The sequence below is a fragment of the Herpailurus yagouaroundi genome, unplaced genomic scaffold (assembly GCF_014898765.1).
Source record: "Herpailurus yagouaroundi ecotype Mexico unplaced genomic scaffold, PumYag 28, whole genome shotgun sequence".
NCBI classification, from domain to species: Eukaryota; Metazoa; Chordata; class Mammalia; order Carnivora; family Felidae; genus Herpailurus; species Herpailurus yagouaroundi.
In genome coordinates this window covers 143014098-143035820 of record NW_024412376.1, presented here as the reverse complement: position 1 = coordinate 143035820, position 21723 = coordinate 143014098, and the positions used below count along the sequence as shown (strand labels likewise).

The following is a 21723-nucleotide window of genomic DNA, read 5'->3' as shown; positions in this document are numbered from 1 at the left end:
TCTTCTTCTTCTTCTTCTTCTTCTTCTTCTTCTTCTTCTTCTTCTTCTTCTTTTTTCTGACTCCTAAAGAAAACCCAGGAGGGAATCTGGTATTGGCCTACTGGTGGATAAACGATCTTTGAGGTGAAATAGAAATTATGTCATGATTTATAAATGGAATTAAAGTTGGTCATGGGTGATGTTCACTTATTAACCAAAATGTTCACTAATTTGAAGAGGGAAGTGTAATTTTTATTTCTGTAGTCTCCAAAATGGATTCAGTTGGCCATTGAGACCAACAAAATGGACAGACTTCTCACCTTGAGTTCAAGTTCCCAGAGGATAGATAATATGTCTATACTATTTAGGATAATGTCACCGGAAACTAACCCAGTTCATGGAACATAGTTGATGCCCAATCATATGTAACAAATAAAGGAAGAAAGGTAGACAGAGAGGGAAGGAGGGAGAATGGGAGGGAGTAAAGGAGAAATAGGGGAAGACAGACTTTTAAGTAACTTACAGAAAACATTATTGGAAATATTCTTAATAGTCTATTCTCTAATGAAATCTTCATGCTAAGGAATGGTCTTCAAATTTTCCCTGTGAATATGTTCAGAAATTTTAGCCTGTTTTAGAAGAGCAAATTCATAAAATAACTTCTCTATTTTAAACTTTGTCCTATTATTTTGTAGAGAATACAATTTTCTCACAAACATCTATAGACATCTATAATATCCGTGGGAGACATACAAAATTATTGCAGTTAAGTACAATACTTTCTCTCTTTTTTGATTGGCTCTAAAATTGTAACTTGTAATATTAAAAAAAAAAGAGGAGATAAACATGAATCATCTCTGAGAGTTTGTAAAGACAATGAATACAGCAGATTGCAACTTAATGGATTTTGATCTAAGTTCTGGGAAAGTTCTTGTTAACAGTCATAAAACCAAGTTTGAGTTCTTATATATTCCAGGCAAAATTCCATTATCCTAACCCATTCATTTAACTATTCAGAAATGTTATAGCATGCCCCAGATGCTCATCCAAGATTTGTTCAGCGTTTTTACAAATAGTTTCTGTCTCCTAAGATAGAGGCTCTTTCTATGATTAAAGACATTTAAGCAAATAGAGAATAAGCAGGCTCTTTGGGTCCATTTTGCATTCATGAGATCCTTCAAGTCCTTACAAAATATAAAAATAAAAAAAAAAAAAAGAAAGAAAGAAAGAAAGAAAGAAAAGAAAGAAAAAAAAAGCCATCTTCTAATCCCAGCATGACCGATGTATTTCTGTGTTGTGGTCACAACATTGGGGGGGAAATCAAATTCTTAGCTTTAGATATTTTTGCTTTATGTTATGCCACCATTGCAGATCCTTTTAAAGGCTTGCTCAGAACAGGGCTTGTTTCACACAGTGTTTTCCTGTGAAAAGGCAGTGGGTGGAGAGGCTAGAAGGTTAATACATGAACAGAGTTCAGTTACTCTGCTTCTCCTCGTTTCCAGGCACTTCATTTGAGTTATTTATAAATAGACACATTAGATGTCCTGTTATTTTGAATAAGTATCTAGTTTTAATTAAGCAAGGTACATAAGCATTTTAATTAGATATCCAAATACATCATCTGAGATTTTTCCTCTCAGAAATAAAAGTAATTTGATTTCTTCCTCATTAAATATAAGGGCAGTAAAATCTTATGAATAGATTTTCAGCTCAAGAGATTGAGATCTTTTCCGTCGAACTATAATACATGCACAGATTATTTCCTCTTAAATTTCTCTAAGCTAATGAAGTGTATGAAAGTAATGAAGTCAAGCCACAACTTGTTAAGTGTAGTGCAGTTTTCTAACACGGCAAAGGAAGAGTTAATACTGAAGCCTTGAATTAGAGCCTACTTTGCTATCTTGCTTCTTAAATTTAATATAAAAGTCTAACTCTGTGTGTGAATGTGTGTGTGTGTGTGTGTGTGTGTGTGTGTGTGTTTTATATGAGATGAAATGAGGAACAGTATCATGTCATGCCACTGGAATACATCTGATCCTCTCTTCTCTGTCACTATGTATGCATTTAACTGTAAAATTAGGACATGGGGCTAGGAGAAATATCTTTAACCATAAAAAATTGGACCTTCTAGACACTGCAGTTTTCAGAATGTCTTGAACATATCCTAATTGTGGGGCTGTCACATATTTCTCATTGGACTCAACCTACTAAAATTTTCTGTGATACTGCTCATAACCCTTGGTTTCTTTCCATGGATGTTAAAGCCCGGACGACATAGCAGTACACATAGCAGATGCCGTCTTCCACCTGAGGGTAGTGATAGGAGGTGACAAACACCGGTGTGAAGTCCAGCTCTTCAGCTCTTCTACTCACCAGCAGGGGGACCTGAGACAAGTTATTCAACCCATTGAAAAGTCGCTTTTCTCCTCCACAAAATGCAGATTGTATCTACTCTGCGGATGCATTGCAGGTTGTAGAGAATGTAGAGGCATCTGGCATCAGATGAGTACCGATTAAATTGTAGTCACTATCATTTTATCACCGTGGCTCTACAACCATTTATTTCTCTTTGTCTTCTTTCTGTTGTATGTATTTCAATTGGCTCAACCTCTAATCTCTGTTATATGTCACTTATATCCAATAAATAAATAAGTAAACGAATGAATGAATGAATGAATGAATGAATTCCCTTGTACACAAGGAATTGACAAGAATATGATTTGAAGGGCCTAAATAAACTCTGGACATCTTCTGGGAATAAACATTATGTATTTCACAAACTACTTTTTAAAAGTATCTTTTCTTTTTTTCATGGCCCAATTCAAGAGGCATCTCTCTGAAACTAGCCTTGGTGGTGAAGAATTAATTGCTCTTCATCTGACTTCCTATATTACAGTATACACATTTTTTGTTAAAATACTGAAATTGCATTACATTTTGGTGATTGGATACATGTGTCTGCCTTACAAGATTTAATTTCCTATAGGTAGGTGTTTTTTTTTTTTCTTTTCCTGTCCCAGGAGGATATCAAGTCTAGAATATTTGTCTCGTTGACATTATAGATAGATGTTTTGTTTCTCTTAAAAATTGATATGTAACCTGTTCTCAGAATACAATTCTATAAGCAACCTTTGTGGAACATTTTGCAACAAGTGAAAATTTATGCAGGATTTCATAGATTGGCATGAATTAGGGATTTAAGAATTATTTTACTAGGATGAAAATGTAAGCTCATTGTATTTACATATCTTCCTGTTCTCTAATCTTTTGCCACCTTAAATAGTCCAATATATTATGCATGCAAATAGAGCTATTTAATTCAAATTCCTGAACTAAATTCTGTTGTCTTAATTTCTCTCTTAGTTGCAGAATGAGTATTTATTGACATCTGGGAAACAGAGGAGACAGTTTCCCAGATGTCCTCTGGTCTCTTCCCTGAGTTACTTTTCCAGGTAAAACCACAGGTTGTTGGCATTTTTCTAGCAGCCCTTGAGTTGTAAATAAACTAAACATATCTGATTTTAGGGACTTTTTAATGTTCTATAGGATTACTCCTAAGAGTCCACAAGCCCTTCTTAATAGCTGAGGCAATTAGATTAAATTGGAGGGGGTCTCTAACTACATGGAATTAGGATAAGATCAAATTAAACGATCTTCCATATATATATATCCTCTCTTGATGCCTTCAAAAACTGAGTTTCCCAAACCCTATTTTCTCACAGAACTAAAGATATTCTGCAAACTGAAATGTTTGATATTTTAATGATTAAAAAAGCCAAAAATGTTAATACATAGTCTCAACTTGGATATTTGACAGAGACACTTTTTTAAAAATACTTTTCCTAAGGATAAATCAATTTAATTAGCACTGGGTAGATTTCTTTTTGAAAACAAGTGTTTTAGGTTTATTTATTTATTTTGAGGGGGGGAAGAGAGGTGGGGAGGGGCAGAGAGAGAGGGAGAGAGAGAATTCTAAACAGGCTCCACACTGTCATTGCAGAACCCGATGCAGGACATCAACTCACAAACCAGGAGATCATGACCTGAGGTGAAACCTAGAGTTGATCACTTGACTGAGCCACCCAGGTGGCCCACACTGGGTAAATTTCTATAGGATCCTGTGACTGGGTCACACTGCTCTGAAAATCAACAGTGGAATATTTACGATTAGAATTACTTTTGTGTTCCATGTTAGGAAAGCCTCTGTTTTTGTCTGCTCCTCTCTCCCCTGATTCCCCCATGTGTATGTATATATGGCGTGCATGTCTTGTGTGAAACATGAGAACATTCTTATCTCCATGGCTCGGCTAATTTTGTAAGAGATGGCAACAGCCATAACATAAGGAGATATTTTTGCATTCAGACACTGAACTAAGCCAAATATTTCATACACTGCAGTGTATCCACATGGAGCTGAAAAACACAGCTTTTATGTTTCATGGTCCCTTAAATCGAAATAAATTTGAAGTAGTCTGCAAGGTGAGTAGAGAATATTTCCTTTGTATTTCCTTCTTTGTGTATGTGGATTTCTAGTTCACATAAAGGATTATCACATGTACCCTGTAATAACTTTCTTATATTAAACAACTTAAGGACTGATAACACATTACACAGAGAAAGGTATGACCAGGAAGCTATTGCAAGGGTATGTTAATTTGGAGTACACTGAATGACAGGAAGATCTGAAGTTACAGTAAAAAGGCAGGAAAAGAGTTAAGGAAAGGACCATTGATGAGGAATGTGATGCTTTTGGGGGTTGTACAGGAGCTGAGTTGATACTCATTTGTCTGCCATTTCTCCAAGAATTTTAAAACTTTCAATTTGTGTTCAAGTAATAACATTTTTCATTCATTAACTCATATAACACGTGTATATTGCGTCCTCCTGTGTCCCATGTGTCATGCTAGATGCACAGGAGATACAAAGGTGAACAAAGCTAATGTAATCCCTGTTTTTGTAAAATTTACAGCCATCAAATGTGTGTGTGTAGGTGGGGGTGTTTTTGCAATAATGTTAAGAGATAGATGAGAAAGAAAATAGAGGGTGATGTACAACAGTCAAACAACAACAGTAAAAACCTAGCCTGCTTTAAGAAGGCAGGGAAACACAATGACAGTCAATCAGAGATTAATCTGATCAGGTAAGGGTGAGAGGGGAAAAGGAAGGAGGTGGGGGATATAATGGCTTGAGATCTTGAAGCAAGAAAGGAATTGGTCCATTTGTTAAATTTAACAAATTTAGGGGGCTCCTGGGTGGCTCACTCGATTAAGCATCCGTCTTCGGCTCAGGTCATGATCTCATGGCTCCTGAGTTCGAGCCCCGCATTGGGCTCTGTGCTGACAGCTCAGAGCCTGGAGCCTGCTTCAAATTCTGACCAACATAGCTCTTCATACATAGCTCTCAACATAGCTCTCTGCCCCTCCCCCTCTTAAAAATAAATAAATGGTAAAAAAAAAAATTAAGAAAAGAAACGCATTTTGTTGAGGACCATTATGTCTGGACCATAGTAATAGCAAATGGTTAAGCTTGAGACAAAATGAGAAAGTTAACTGTTAATGTGTCATGATGCCATTTTAAAATGGGAAGAGATAAAGAATATGCATGGTTTTATCATATTCTCTACTCTTTCTGGAGTATACGTTACTCATAACAATTCCTCTGGTAAATTACTTGTTATGATTTCATAAAATCTTTCCTGAATTTCCAAGCATAATTTATCACTTCAGATTGGTATTACCTTGATAATTAGTACATATCTTCCTGCATTTGTTCAACCAAATTGGCCAGATGCCAGTAAGTTCCAGAGACTATGCTAGGTGTTGATTTAAAGGAATAGAAGGGCACATATTACCGTTTTCTGGTCTTAATATCCACTTTCCTTCAGTACACATGGGTTTCTCTTAATTATGGTTGCTCTTTGATTAGTACAGGCTCCAAACTCTTATCTTTCAGTGGTAGGGATTCACCTTGTTCTTCTCTCCTCCCATCTAGATATGTCCTTTGAATTTTAGCTGAATTCCCTCATTGAAGAATTCAACCTCCCGAGCCACAGCACCCATGCTTGAACACAACCATGGAGACCTTTTTCTCTGAAGAAGCCACAAATATTCTTCACATGAGAAAAATAAAGGTAATAACAAAATTAACAAAGAGGTTTACAAGTTCATAGAATACCGATTATTTGCCTCCTCCTGCTCCTGATTCTTCCAGAAAGGGTGAATGGAAGCCATAATGAGGGTTCAGAATCTAATTTCCTTCCTCTGTCATCACTTTGGTGAAGCCACTTTGTTCTTTCCTCTCTTGATACTGACATGTTTGAGATGAAGTCACCATAAAGGCCAGACAGGTGATCCCTAGTTTCAAACTAATGGCTAGAATCTCCAAGGCTTCTGGGTGAGCCAGCACTCCATTCATGAGGCCTCTACCCTGATTACAAATGATTTCTGTGTAAATTTATTCATTCTTACCCCTCTGAGAAACACTTATAAGTTCTTACATTTTCAATCAACCTCTATATTAAAAACCCCTATCCTTTCCTCAGGACTTTTGAAGTGCTCTGCCTTCAAATACGTGGCATTTCCTAGAGGAATTTATTTTCCTCTCTAGATTTAGCTACTTAGGTTGAGCAACCAGACATCAATTTAACTTTGCCTTTTTGTCAGGCATCCTTCAAAATATCTTAACACCACTGTCAATCTCTTTGATTATTAGAGACCAGATGTGCACGGGGTATGTCAGGAATGCAGCATTTTTTAGATCTCCAATTGATAAAATAGCTAATAACAAAGCTTATGAAACTTATTCAGCTTTTAATTTTGATCTGAAGTTTTTTCTTAGCTCACCCAGGATTGGAATTTAATAAAAAGACATTCCCCCAACTCTGTTCATGGAACAAGGGATTGTTTTTGATTTATTATATTAGACATACCCTGAAGGGGCAAGAAAGTTCAAGAAATGCTTATAAACAGACCAATAATCTTGAGTTTTATAAAAATTACCCAGCATATCTATAGCCCCAAGAAGCCTCCTGACCCTGATATCTCTAACCCAGAATCAGTTTGGAGAATGTGCCACGCTCCCCAAGGGTTATGGACTGGAATGTGCCCCTTAATCCCAGACATATCTGGATATTGATGAGAGCTGATATATGAGTAGACACATGTTTTTAATCATTTACTTAAGTGTCTTCCATATTTTGGACACATTCACTTACTTGATAAAAATGATAAACTCAAAGGTAGCTATTCACATAAGTTAGAATATTTTTGTTGCAAATAGTAAAAATGTACTTGAGCTAGATTAAGCCACAAAGGAGGATTTGTTCCAAGGTCATAGGCATGTTTTTTAGAACTCAAGGGAAGGCAGGGTAGGTACTGCAAAAGAAAATTGGAGCCTTCTGAAATTGGGAAATTCCCTCTGTCCCTCCCTGTCTCTCCCCCATAACCCCTCTTTCTTTCTCTCCTTCCTAGACAGGTTTCCTTCTTTCTTTGCAGTCAAGGTACATTAGCTTTTCTGCTGCTTAGTCTGTAGGGAGTCATGTGGCTCATAGTGTGTCTTAACATGTCTTCTGTTTAAGAGACTAACTCCCGCTGAGACTGGGGTCTCTTATTCTCAGTTCTAAATCCCAGAGAAAGGGCTTCTGATGGGCTCCACTTGCGTCATGTGCCTGCTGCCCCAGAGGTCAAGTCCTCAAGTACAGACTTGACTTCTAGGGACCAATCTGGTGAGTCAGAATTTCACCAGATCATAGAAACAATTCTAGGTATTTGGAGTGGGAATTAAAGGCATTTACAGGTATTAAATGTGGGAAAACTGTAGGTCAGAAAGGACCCTTTTACACAAGAAATATTAAAAGCACCTGAAAATAGAGACTGTCATCAACAGAGACTTTATCTTTCCTCACAGCGTCCACGTGAGTGTGTGGTGAGTACGGAACTTACTAGTGCTTAGTTGACTGATAAGCTGGCAGAGCCCTTGAACGTTGAATAATTGTATTATATCCTTTACTTGTAAATACAACTGGTAAACAATGCCCAAATTGCCAAAGTGAGTAGTCAGAACTGGAAATTGTGGCAGACGTAGGCCTTTGGCTACCATTGAAACAATCAATAATTACTAATAAATTGTAGCTCTTCAATTCTGGATTCAGCTCCATAAAATATTGCACAGGACAAAATATATGTGGAAAGGAAGAGAGGAAGAAAAATAAAAATAAAAATATCAGGGAGAAAGTAATTTGTAAGGTGAAAGACATGCTAGATTTCCTGACTTCATTTTTGTGTGTTGGTGTTCGTGTACCTCGGATTATATGTGACCTGCAATGCAGATACATTCCACGTATCCAGTGAAATTTTTGCAGGATGAAAAATTACACATATAAGGGACACCTGGGCATGTCAGCCAATTAAGCGTCTGACTCTGGATTTTAGCTCAGGTCATGATCTCATGGTTTGTGGGATTGAGCCTGCATGGGGCTCCATGCTGTCATTGCAGAGCCTGCTTGGGATTCTCTCTGTCCCTCTCTCTGTCCCTTTTCCACACGTGCATACTCTGACACACACTGTCTCTCAAAATAAATAAATAAATAAACTAAAAAAAAAACTTTAAACTTTTTTTAACGTTTATTTACTTTCTTGAGATAGAGACACAGAGCGGGAGCAGGGGAGAGACAGAGAGAGAGGGAGACATGGAATCTAAAGCAGGCTCCAGGCTCCGAGCTGTCAGCATAGAGCGCGATGCAGGGCTCGAACTCAGAAACCGCGAGATCATGACCCGAGGTGATGTCAGACACTTAATCGACTGAGGCACCCAGGCGCCCAAACTTAAAAATAAACTTTAAAAATTACACATATATGTGTTTTTCTTATATTACAACAAATTATTTACAAAGAACGTTTAAAGACTTTTTAAATATATATATACATATATATACAACATATTGTATGTATATTGATTTTAAATGAAAATAGTGATTTTAATGCTTCAAAAATGCACTCTAACAAATACATACTAATTTCATTTTAATTTTACACTGTTTTATTTACCAGATGAGTACGCAAAAATTTAGAATGTTATCGAATTACTGAGTGTCTCAACTAAAAAGTGGTAGAGAAAGGGTTTCTTTTCTTTTATTTATTGTGCATTCATGTTTTTTATTAAGAATTTTTATTCTGCTTCCTGAGCCTTTGATTAAAACAAATAGAGCAGTTTTAGGTTCACAGCCCTCTTGACTTTGTCTTTCTCAGAACTGCTTTTAATTTTAATGATGTTCAGCTTACCCATTATTTCTTTCATGGTTTGTATCTTCAGTGCTGTATCTAAAAAGTCATTGCATTACTCAAGGTCATCTAGGTTTACTCCTATGTTATTTTCTAGAAGTTTCATAATTTTGTGTTTTACATTTAGGTCTGTGATCCACTTTGAGTTACCTTTTGTGAAAGGTATAAGGTCCGTGTGTAGATTATTTTTTGTGTATAGATGTCCATTTGTTCCAGTGTTTGTTCAGTGTCATTGCCCTTTCTCCTTTGTCAGTGATTATTTGACTATATTAACGATGGTCTATTTCTGAGCTGCTATTCTTTTGCATTGAATCATTTGCCTAATCTTGCACCAGTACCTCACTGTTTTGATTTCTGTAGCTTTTACAAGCCTCACAGGTGGGTAATGTCAATCTTCCAATTTCAGTCTTCTCCTTCAGTATTGTGTTGTCTAATTTGGGTCTTTAGCCTCTCCATATAAACTTTAGAATCAGTTTGTCAATATCCACAAAATAACCTTCCAGGATTTGATTGGGATTGCATTGAATGTATAGACCAATTGGGGAGGAAGTGACATCTTGAAACTATTGAGTTTTCCCATCTATAAACATGGAATATCTCTCCATTTAGTTAGATTTTCTTTGGCTTCATTTATCATTGGTTTTTGTACTTTTCTTCATAAAGGTCTTGTACCCGTTTTGTTAGATTTACACCTCAGTATTTCATATTTTCAAATCTAATTTAAATGCTATTATGCTTTTATTTTAAATTCTACTCATTTCTTGCTGGTATCTAGAAATGTGATTGACTTTAGTATATTAATTTTTCTTCTGTAAACTTGCTAATAATTGCTGACTAGTTTCAGGAGTTTGTGTGTTTTTCAGATTTTCTACATAGATGATCACATACCGTCTTCACACTAAGACAGTTTATTTTTTTCCTTCCTATTCAAGGCACCTTTTATTTCTTTTTCTTGTTTTATTGCATTGACTAGAATATCTAGAATGATATTTACAAAGAGTGATGAGAGGGCACATCTTTGTCTTCTACCTCATCTTGTGGGAAAACTTCAAGTTTTTCATCATTAAGTATGATGGTAGCTATAAGTATCTTTAGATATTCTTTGTTTTGGGGGTTCCTCCCCACAATATTTTACTTAAATTAGAGTGTAGTACTGGTTTCAGGAGTAGAATTTAGTGATTTATCACTTACCTATAACACCCAGTGCTCATCACAACAAGTGCCCTCCTTAATGCCCATCCCCTATGTAGCCCATCCCCCCACCTACCTCCAGTAGCCCTCAGTTTGTTCTCTATAGTTAAGAGTCTCTTATGGTGTGTCCCCCTCTGTTTTTATCTTATTTTAGTTTTCCTTCCCTTCCCCTATGTTCATCTATTTTGTTTCTTAAACTCTGTATATGAGAGAAATCATATGGCATATGTCTTTCTCTGACTGACTTATTTCACTTAGCATAATATACTCTAGTTCCATCCACATTATTGCAAAAGGCAAAATTTCATTTTTCTTGATGGTTGATATATATATATATATACATATACATACAAATAGATATAGATATAGATATATAGATATATATATATATATAGATATACACACACACACACCACTTCTCTATACATTCATCAGTCTATGGGCATTTGGGCTCTTTCCATAATTTGGCTGTTATTGATAGCACTGCTATAAACATTGAGGTGCATGTACCCTTTTGAATCAGCATTTTTACATCCTTTGGATAAATATCTAGTAGTGCAAGTGCTGAGTCATAGGGTAGCTCTCTTTTGGATGTTTTGAAGAACCCCCATACTGTTTTCCAGAGTGACTGCATCAATTTGCATTCCCACCAGCAGTGCAAAAGTGTTCCCCTTTCTCTGCATTGTCACTGACATCTATTGTTTCCTGAGTTGTTCCTTTTAGCCATTCTGAAAGGTGTGAGATGGTATCTCACTGGGGTTTTGAGTTGTATTTCCCTGATGATGAGTGATGCTGAGCATTTTTTCATGGGTCTGTTAGCCAAAAAAAATATGAAACTCTTCACAAATGTGCGTATCACCTTTGTGCAGGGGCCATGAGAATCATTCCAATTTTAGTATATGTGCTGCAGAAGCGACCACTAGATATTCTTTACCAAGTTCAGGGAAATCCCCCCTATTTCCTAGCTTACTGAGAATATTTATCATGAATGGTTACTAGATTTCACCAAATCCTTTTTTTTTTTTTTTTTTTTTTTGCATCTAGTGCTTTGATCATGCAATTTTTCTCTTTTAGCTATTGATGTGACAAATAACATTAACTGATTTTGAATGCCGAACAAGCTTTGTGTGCCTGGCGGACATTCCACTTGGTCTTAGTATGTAATTATTTTTATACATGGTGGGTTTCAATTGTTTAATATTTCACTAAAGTTTCTGCATCTATGTTCATGAGAGATCTGTAGTTTTTTTCTTATTGCACGGTTTTTGCAGCAGGGTAATGTTGGCCTCAGAAGGAGTTAGGAGGCATGTCTTCTGCTTTTATCCTCTGAAAGAAATTGTGGAGAATTGGCAAAATTTCATCCTTTAATGCTTGGTAGTATTCACCAGTAAACCCACCTGGCCTTGTTCTTTCCATTTTGATAAGGTTATTAATTGTTGATTCAATTTCTTTAATAGGTATATGCCTGTTTCAATTATCTGTATCTTCTTTGGCAAATTATGTTTTTTAAGGGATTGGCCCATTTCACCTAGGTCTTCAAACTTGTGGGTAGACCAACTGTCTTAAACCAGGTTTTCTAACATACAAATATGTAACTAATCCTAGCTCAGCTTAACTTTTCTCCCAGTAGAATGGGCCTAGAACACTATTTCTAAACAAAAATAACGATTCAAACAAAACAACCATTTTTCTTCTTTAAAAAGGAATAAATTCTAGAATAATTATCAGTTATCTCTAAAAAAAGTCATCTGTATTCAATTAAATACAATCAAGTTGCATCACAGTTGCCTTTTACTTACAAAATTAAATTAGAAATGGAACACACTAACAAACACAAGAGATAGAGACAAAAATTATTTTATTCATTATGTATTTATTTATTTTAAAAATTATTTATTTATTTTGAGAGAGAGAGAGAAAGAGAGAGCAAGGAGGGGAGGGGCAGAGAGAGGGAGACAGAGAGAATCCCAAGCAGACTCTGCACATCAGTGCAGAGCTCGTAGCAGGGCTAGAACCCAGGAACTGTGAGATCATGACCGGAACTTAAGTCAAGAGTTGGATGTTCAACCAACTGAGCCACCCATGTGTCCCAGAGAAAAATATCCTTTTAAATGGTGTAGGATATATTCCCCAACATTCGACTCAATAAATAAATGTCTCAGAATTGTGAAGAACTAGAATGGAAAATTGCTTTTCCATTACTTGGCCTCGGTTCCTACATATGTCCCACAGTGTGAACTAATCACCATACTGAGTGGGTTTCTAGTATTTAGATATATGTATTTTTGAAAATATGGCTCCTGAATATAATCCAACTACTTCCTTTAGTGTTCAACTTGAAGAAACTACAACTTATTCTAAGGAATAAGATGGAAAATGTATCTACAACTTCATGCTGATTTGAACTTAACGAGAGGAAATGTTTGGGGCTTTCAAGGCTATTATTGACTCTCCTTTTCACACACACATTATATAATATATATATATGTATATATATATATAAATTGTATATATAATTGTATATTTATATTATATATAATATGTGTGTGTATTTGACTTCATGACTTTACTGTAGCAAACCAGCATAACTACTAATCTATAGCCCGCTGATGGATATCAGCTATAAATAATATGCAAGGTATGATGATAAAATAATTCAACTTAGTTTTGGCCAAAACTATTAATAAGCAAGTGTGAATTAGCACTTGTTTTCTTATCTCAAAATCTATATATATTAAGGTATTTTCTAATTTCTCTTTTTGGAATATCCTTTGAAGCTTGCTCAAATCATTTAAATTCAATTAATCTTGGCGGGTGGCCATTCTTAGCAAGTAGGCTTGGTTTCTAGTAATAGGAGGAATTCGTCTCATGTAAGTGTTAGGCACTTAAAATTGACAAAATTATTTTAAGACAAAATGTGTGGTGCCTCTAAATTAACAAGACTTGCTTCATTCTTATGGCTCATAATCTAGTTCTGAGAACAAGTCACAGGAATAAATTTCAAAATGCTGATGGGTCCTTCGCTGGAATTAGTCAATAAATATCACGACCGTTGTAAAGAAGACAACACATATAGGATGTGATAGTTCTAATACATTTGCTTAAATCTTCACTCTCTGGTAGCCAAATACCTTCTACTTTATTTAAAAAAAATATCTTAGCTTTTTGTAAATGAGCAGTATGAAATAGCTATACACCTTCATCTGCATGATGTTTCTAAACTTGTGAAAATAAGGCAATTTTCCTCCCCCCTCAATCCTATTCCATCTAAGAAAAACTTTCATGCAGGTAATTGTTTCTTATGATGTATTTTCATTTTTTTCAATATTTTCAAAGTTTATCTATTTTGAGAGAAAGTGAGCATGGATGGGGGAAAGGCAGAGAGAGAGAGAGAGAGAGAGAGAGAGAATCCCAAGGAGGCTCCAAGTTGTCAGCACAGAGCCTGACGCGGGGCTCAAACTCACAAACCGTGAGATCATGACCTGAGCTGAACCCAAAAAGTCAAACACTTAACGGACTGAGCCACCTAGGCACCCTATTATGGTTTCGTCTTCTGCAATTCTCCAAAAGAAAGACCACAATGTGTCCTCATGTATCAGCTTTATAGAGAATGTACACTGCGCATGCCCTTATTTTTCTTTGAATCTTGGACTATAAAATCAGAACAGTTTCATAAAAAGTAGGGCTGGGAGTAGTTGAAGTGAGTGGGGCACTTACTTTGGGCACAAAGTTTAAGCTCAAAACATTTGGTAACCAAGATAAATAATATTTATGCATTATAGCTCTAATATATAAAAATAAATATGACAACATTTATATTTTATAAGTGTACATTATGTATTTGTATCTTATAAATTTATAAATCTCTATTTGAATTTTATCATATAATATTTGAAGCAAATTGTTAAATCAAATTTAATGAAAAAAGCCAATAATGTACACATTTTCAAATCTTTAAATAAACATTGGCTTATTTGTTTTGTCACACTATCATATTGCACAAGGAAATACTCCTTTATAATCAACCTAAAGTTCCTGGTCTATGTAGATGTTATGTTTTACTGGATGGCTTTATGATTGTTAACATGTCTGTGTGGGAACAGATTGGATAACATCAACTCTGATATATAGTAACATCTTTTATTTTTTTTTAATTATTGTAGAAGTTTCATTAGCTTTTTCCAATTGGTTCTAAACACGGGAGAATATTTTGATATGTGTATACAAGGAAACATGTTTTCCTCACACTCCAAATTTTTTCACAGCTGCCTCTTGCTAACAAGCACTGCTAGAGGGATAACATTTTAGCTTCCCAAAGGTTATGTGTATGGTGTGCACCATCATCCTGTGTTATATTATGAAGAGTCCAGAGAGTAATTTTGGTAGAAATCAACTCAAATGCCAGTTTAGACAAAACTATTACCGTGTTTTTTTAGGTAGACATATTGTTTCAGAATAATGTGAAAGTATCCGAGAACAGAAATAAAGCACAAATACCAAGAGGTAAATACTATGGAGTACCATTCTAAATAGAAAATTCTGTCTGTTCTTCAATATTTAAATAAGTGTGCTGTTTATTCAGCATATGACCTAATTCAAATTATTTACAATTCAAGTATTTGTGTCTACTGTGGATCTTGTTTTGGATGTTTAGTCTAAAATGGTTCCCCTTGTTATTTCTTGTATACTGTATACAACCTAGATTAGCATAATCACTGTGATTAACATTAATTGAGGAACAGAAATGAAAATGGTTGCCGAAGGCAGTTTGGATGATATGTACAATGGTAAAATTTTGTATTGCATGTTTACTCAAATTATAACATTTGACTTTAGTTCTAAAATCTCTGAAGCATTAGTGAGAGAATAGAATTTGGGGCATAGATGAATATACAAATGTAGGCTAAACAAAAACACAGATGTGATCTATACAGAATATAGATTGCTGTACTAATATATATAAGTGGGAGGGACTATAATATTATTGGTACTATAGACTTTATAATTATGCTAAGACGTGAGTCAATCCTAGACTTAATTGGTAGCTGTGTAATTGTAAGTTACTGTCTTCCTCCAAGGCTCAGTCTTCCTGCTTGTAAAATGGTATATTAATATAATTTACTCAGTAGGGTGATTGCAAGTCTTAAATGTAATTATAAATGCAAGTTTTTTGGCATAATGTTAGACAAATGATAAATGTTTCTTAAACATTATCTATGGTATATCACTTCTCTGACTTCTTTTTCTGTTTCATCGCTTAAGGTCATGTTTCTGTTCACAAATCTGCATTTTATTTCATATTCCTTCCACTAATAGCTTTCGCTGTTTGCACTGTTTCTGGATTTCACACCAGTTTAAATTGGATAACTCTACCTCAAAACACAAAGGATATCCACATCCAAAATATTAAATTTGGGACACATGATAACAAGACTGATCTTGGGGATCATTTTTTAATGTATACAAATATTGTACACATTATACAATGTGTGCACATCACAATGATGTTCACATAAAAGTAATAGGATATTGTATGTCAGTCATATTTCAATGAAAACATCAATTTTGAGGGGTGCCTGGGTGGCTCAAGTGGTTGAGCATCTGACTCTTGATTTTGGCTCAGGTCAGGATACTAGAGTTGTGGAATTGAGCCCCATGTCAGTCTCTGTGCTCAAGACTGCTTGAGTCTCTTTCCCTCTCTCTCTCTCTCTTTCTTTCTCTCTCCCTCTCTGCCCCTCTCCCCTGCATGTGCTCTCTCTAAAAAAACAAACAAAACCCCCCAATTTTGGGAAGATAGCCAATGCAGTTCATTACTGACAGCTAAAATTTATATGTATATTCATTTTATATATATATTCAATTCAAAAACTTAAATGTAAACACAGTTAGGAAAGTAAAACTACCTGTTGGCTTACGTTTTCTGATAATCAGATACCTTCTGTGATCATTAACAATAAAGTCATAGAAAGTTGTCCGACTACTAACCATACAGGAAGTTTGATTAAGCTTCCGCATAGTGACTGTAGACGAGATTATCCTTCTTTCTGTTATCAATCACTAGGAGAAATTGGCTAGACTTACAAACATTTCCTAACCTTTGTCTACCCAAGTTTAGAAGTAAAAAGTTGATAGTGCCGGTTCAACTATGCAGTCATATCAAACAGAACCTAGGATTTTTCCTTCTTTCTACTCTCTATGGTTCTCATATTTTTGGTCTTTTAGTTTTAAATTTATTCCTTCATGGTTACAAGAAGGATGCTCAAGCTCCAGATATCAAGACCTAGTTCTAAAGAAGAGTGCAATAAGTCAGTTTCTCATGCTGTTTTCCTCTTAGTGAAATTACTTTTGCACAAAGACCCTTAGCAGAATTTTCCTTCATCCCTTTCATGATAAAGGGTGGTAACCACTCCCTAAACAAGAGGTTTTAGGCCTACTGTCTCCAAGATCAAGGGATTTCTCCCGATGCCTTAAGAAAATCAGGTCTCTGTTAGCAGGCAAGTGGTGTGTGAGCAAATATTTTGCCTGTCACATAGGGCTACACACACACAACACACACACACACACACACACACACACACACACATACACACAACACACAATTTAACTCTATACAACATAGCATAATGTTTACAAAGAAATATCATCTCCCTTCACACTAACTTCCTAATTCTTATTTTTTCATTTGGCTCTGAAAATGTTAGAAATTGTTAATAAATATTAGAGTGGTAATAAATTACAGTTAATACTTCTTTAATCCAAGTTCTTCTAAAACAGGTTCTATTGGAGATGAAGGCTTTGCATATTCAATTTTGAATACATACCTGGTTTCTTGAGGTAATTGTTATAACCCTCCACTTCCCATAAACAAATAAGGAAAATAAAGAGCAAAAAGAAGAAATACACACAGGGAACTAGATGATGAATACAAAATACATGTCAAGCATACCAATCTCTTAAAGGTTGATCATGATATTGGCTTTAAGCTTCTTGGCAACCAACAGGAAAAGGAAAATCTATCAAGACATTCATATTCTCCAGAAGACAAACATGAACTCCTGATTCACAGGAAACCCAGATACTCTGGAAACATCCAAAGGCATTTCCCCAAGGTTCTGGTAAAAAGAATAATGTATAACCCAGTGAATCGTGGTTTCACTAACATCCTTACAGCAAACACAGGGCTGCATTTCTCAGGCGCAATTTCTTATGAGTCCCTTCAACTTGAACAATAGCAAACCACCTAAGTGTAATTTAGTAAACACAATTCTTGGTCAGGGGCCATAGACCTGGCAAATCCTGGAACAGAAAGGATAATAGAACAACGTGTAAAAAAAACCGTCTTCCCCTCTCTCCTTTGCAAATTCATCTTCATAAATGAGAGTAACAGGACAGGAAATGTACAAACAAATCTATCCGGCCTCACAGTTGGCAATATAACTGTGGTCAGTTTGAGTTGGGTTATTATTTCTAAATTTCTCAAGGTCTCAACAAGCTAATAGTTTTCTTGTTTGTGTTGGTTGGATTTTATCATCTATTAAACAGCACATTAAAAATTTTTGAGATAGAACAGAGACTGAAAGATTCAAGAAGTCTCAGAACAAACCATTTAACTTATTTTTTTTTAATTTACTTTCTTATAAATATTTCCTAAAGATAAATCAAAGATTTTAGCCATGAAAAACTCTGCTGAGCAATAGTGTGTCAAAAGTTTACCTTTGATCCTGACCACTGACTTTTATATCTATAAGTAATTAAATATTTAAGGAGTTAATTCATTTCCAACCATTAATTTTCATCTCAGGTTAAGTGGTTTGTCTGTTTGACTTAATTTCAAATTACCAGGACCTGAACTTAGACATCATTTGGCAAAAGATAAAAATCTCAAGGGTCCAGGACCCCCAATAATTAATTTCTCTTATGGAGGTGACCATTCAGGCTGTATAAAGAGCATCTTTTCAGTGTAACTTTTGAACCTTCCACAACACATGTAAAGACAAAAAAAACCCAGACAATTTATAAGACTTATGAGTTATGCTATTGTTTTTCAAAGTAGCTTTATTTTCACATTATAGTGTATCTAACACTTAAAACTTGATCCCTAAGTTTCTTTTGTTTCTTTTATTTATTTGTAAGTCTTGTTTCCTTGGAAAATATCATTATTTGTTCATTTTGCAATAAAAAAAACAACTTTTTTATTAAATCTCTGTCAGCTTTTCTATTGTTTGCCTCCATATTTACCTTGGAAGCACTGAAAATGTCTTTGAGCAGTTAAAGCAAAAAATTGCTATTTAGTTAGCTTAGCAAGTTCGAAATGTGAATAAAGGCATGCGTATTAACTTCAAAAGGTCACCAAAATTGCAGGTGCAAAAATGCAGGTGTAACTAATTAACCTCTTGAGCAAGCAATTGGTTGATTGCAGGTGCAATTAGTGAAACAGAAAAAAAGAAGGATGGTGGAATCTTGTTGAAAACTTAATTTCAAGTTGTATGAGTTTTCAAAATACATTGCAATCAAGTTAAAAGTGTCAACAATTAAACTTGCTAACATTTGGCTTTAACAGCATCTGTCTATTTTATGGTGGCAAAGAAAAACAAACACTTTATTGAGGAAAACTATAGGGTTTTCATTTAATGTCTCTGTCAAAAAACGCTTGTAACTCCTCAAGAACTAGGTTCCTCTATATTTGGTTATAACAAAGTTGAAAAAAGAAAAAAAAAAGTCTGGTATCTGAATCAGTGCTTACTACCAATTTGAAGACTTAAGATCCACTAGACAAAATCCATTTCTTCCCTCTTCCCAATATTCCAGAGTTATTTCTTTTTGAAACTGAATAACCAGCAGAAAGAGTGTAACTGTGTAAATTATCATCTATTTCCTTCCCTTCCAGGAACTCAAAAGAACAAGAAAAAAATTATTTTAAGAAAAACTAGAAGAAAGATACAATTCACAGGCTTTAAAATAAGAACAAGTCCTACTAAAAACATCTAAAATAGGGCAAAAAAAATGGAACTGGAGGAAGTAAAGTGAACTAAAAAAAATAAAGAGTAGAGAAAGGGCCAATTGGTGACTGATCTCAGACAAGACCAGTAAAACACATTTCCTGAAAGCAAGGGGATCATCATGAAGTGAAAAAACGGAATCTCTTGTAGACAATAAGAGAAGTGGAAATTGGGGTGAGGAGGGCCAACAGGAAGAAGCTTCTGGGCGCTAAATAATGGGAAAAGAGGATGCAGAGAGCTCCACAGAGTTTAACAAAGTTGCATTTGCAAGATGATTCCCTCACAAATCAAAGGGAAAAGAGCTTTGTTTTGTGAAGCCTGCAAGGTGACCCTGGTGTCCTACTTACCATAAACCCCATGTAATCCTTCTGAAAGGGGGCCAGTCACAGAAAAGGCAAACTGTTCAATGAGGGGTGATAAGAAAAGTAGCAAGCACAGCATCAAAGCCAAGATATAATAAGCAGTTCGAAAAATAGATGCAGAATTTTTAAAAAGACAAAACAAGTGCACCCAGAATTTCTTATTTTGAGAAAGCAGATGGAAATTATAAACTAACATTATACCAGGAACTTTTAAGAAAAGAATGAAGCCTCCTTGATCATCTCTTTGAAGGAAAACCAAGCAGCAGAGATGAAAAGCCTCAGGAAAGTGATCAGAGGTAATGAGATGAAACAAAAGTGCTGAAATCAGAATGGAAGAGAAGAAATAAACGACATCGTTATCAAAATAAAATGCAGAAGGATTTAGAAGCAGGAAGGACAATCACAATATAGGTAAAAAGAGTAGAAACAAGATAAGTGGTAAGAAAGAGAGAAGAAAATCATCATAGAAGGGGTATATGGGTGGATCAGTCGGTTAAGCCTCCAACTCTTGATTTCGTCTCAGGTCATGATCTCTTGGTAGTGGGATCAAGCCCAGTGTCACTTGGGATTTTCTGTCTCCCTCTTTCTGTCTGCCCTTCCCCCAACTCTCTCAAAATAAAAAACAAACATTCATGGGGTGACTGGGTGGCTCAGTCGGTTAAGCGTCTGACTTCAGCTCAGGTCATGATCTTGTGGTCAGTGGGTTTGGGCACCATGGCAGGCTTTGTGCTGACAGCTCAGAGCCTGGAGCCTGCTTGGGGTTCTGTGTCTCCTTCTCTCTCTGCCCTCCCCCACTCGCACTCTATCTCTGTCTCTCAAAAATAAATAAACATTAAACATTTTTAAAAAAGATAATAACTATAGGAGATGAACACAGGAGGTCCAACACATGTGTTTGTATGTGTTTGTACCCAGTGAAGAAAGCCAGAAAAAATACTGTTTCATGAAGAGTATTTAAAGTATAAAAGACTATTTGAAGGTAAAACAATACATTTCAAGAAAAATAAAATAAAAATTTAAGACTATATAGTCAGAATATAAAAACTATGTTTTTAGGTCAAGTGTGAGAAAAAATTGTCCAGAAATGGTCAACATCGAGATGCATCAGAATAAAATAAAGGAATTTAAAGGCAGGATCTCTTCAAGAGGAAAAGCTGAGGTTAGCCTTATTTTCCTAGAGCAAACTTCAAACAATGAAGACAGAAGCAACCTCCATGATAGTGGAGACAACTGTGAACTGAGATTTTGTGTATACCAAAACACCTTTTTGGAATAAAGATTCTGAAAACTGTTTTGACTATGTAACAATCCAAACTAAATCACATCTTTTATATTGGCAAAAATCCAAAAGTGTATCAATATAATCTGTTAAATAAAGAGATAATTTTTATATGCTAAATATAGGAGGATAAATGGTACAAATTTTGTGGAGGTCATATTAGCAAAATTAATCAAAACTGCCTTTACATATCCACTTTAGTCAAACAATTCTATTTGTAAGAATACATTCTACAGATAGCATTGCACCAGAGAAATGATGCATGAAAATGTTATTTATTGAACAATATTTGTCATAACTAATGATGGAAAATAAAATAGATGTAGGGGGTGCCTGGGTGGCTCAGTTGGTTAAGTGCCTGACTTCGGCTCACGTCATGATCTCACGGTCTGTGAGTTCGAGCCCCACGTCGGGGTCGGGCTCTGTGCTAACAGCTCAGAGCCTGCCTCAGATTCTGTGTCTCCCTTTCTCTCTGCCCTCCCCCACTTGCACTTTATCTCTGTCTCTCTCAAAAATAAATAAACATTACAAAAAAATTAAAAAAAAAATAAAAGAAAATAGATGTCTACCAAATTAGGACTATTTAGATAAATGTGGTTCAGTCACAGAATGGAATACTATACAACTATAAAAAT

At 35.4% G+C, this 21723-nt stretch overlaps 1 pseudogene; it reads right to left on the bottom strand.

Annotated features, from left to right (window-relative positions):
* Nucleotides 1-11272: 11272 nt before the first annotated feature.
* On the bottom strand, nucleotides 11273-11368 carry LOC121040329 (uncharacterized; annotated as a pseudogene).
* Nucleotides 11369-21723: the final 10355 nt, after the last annotated feature.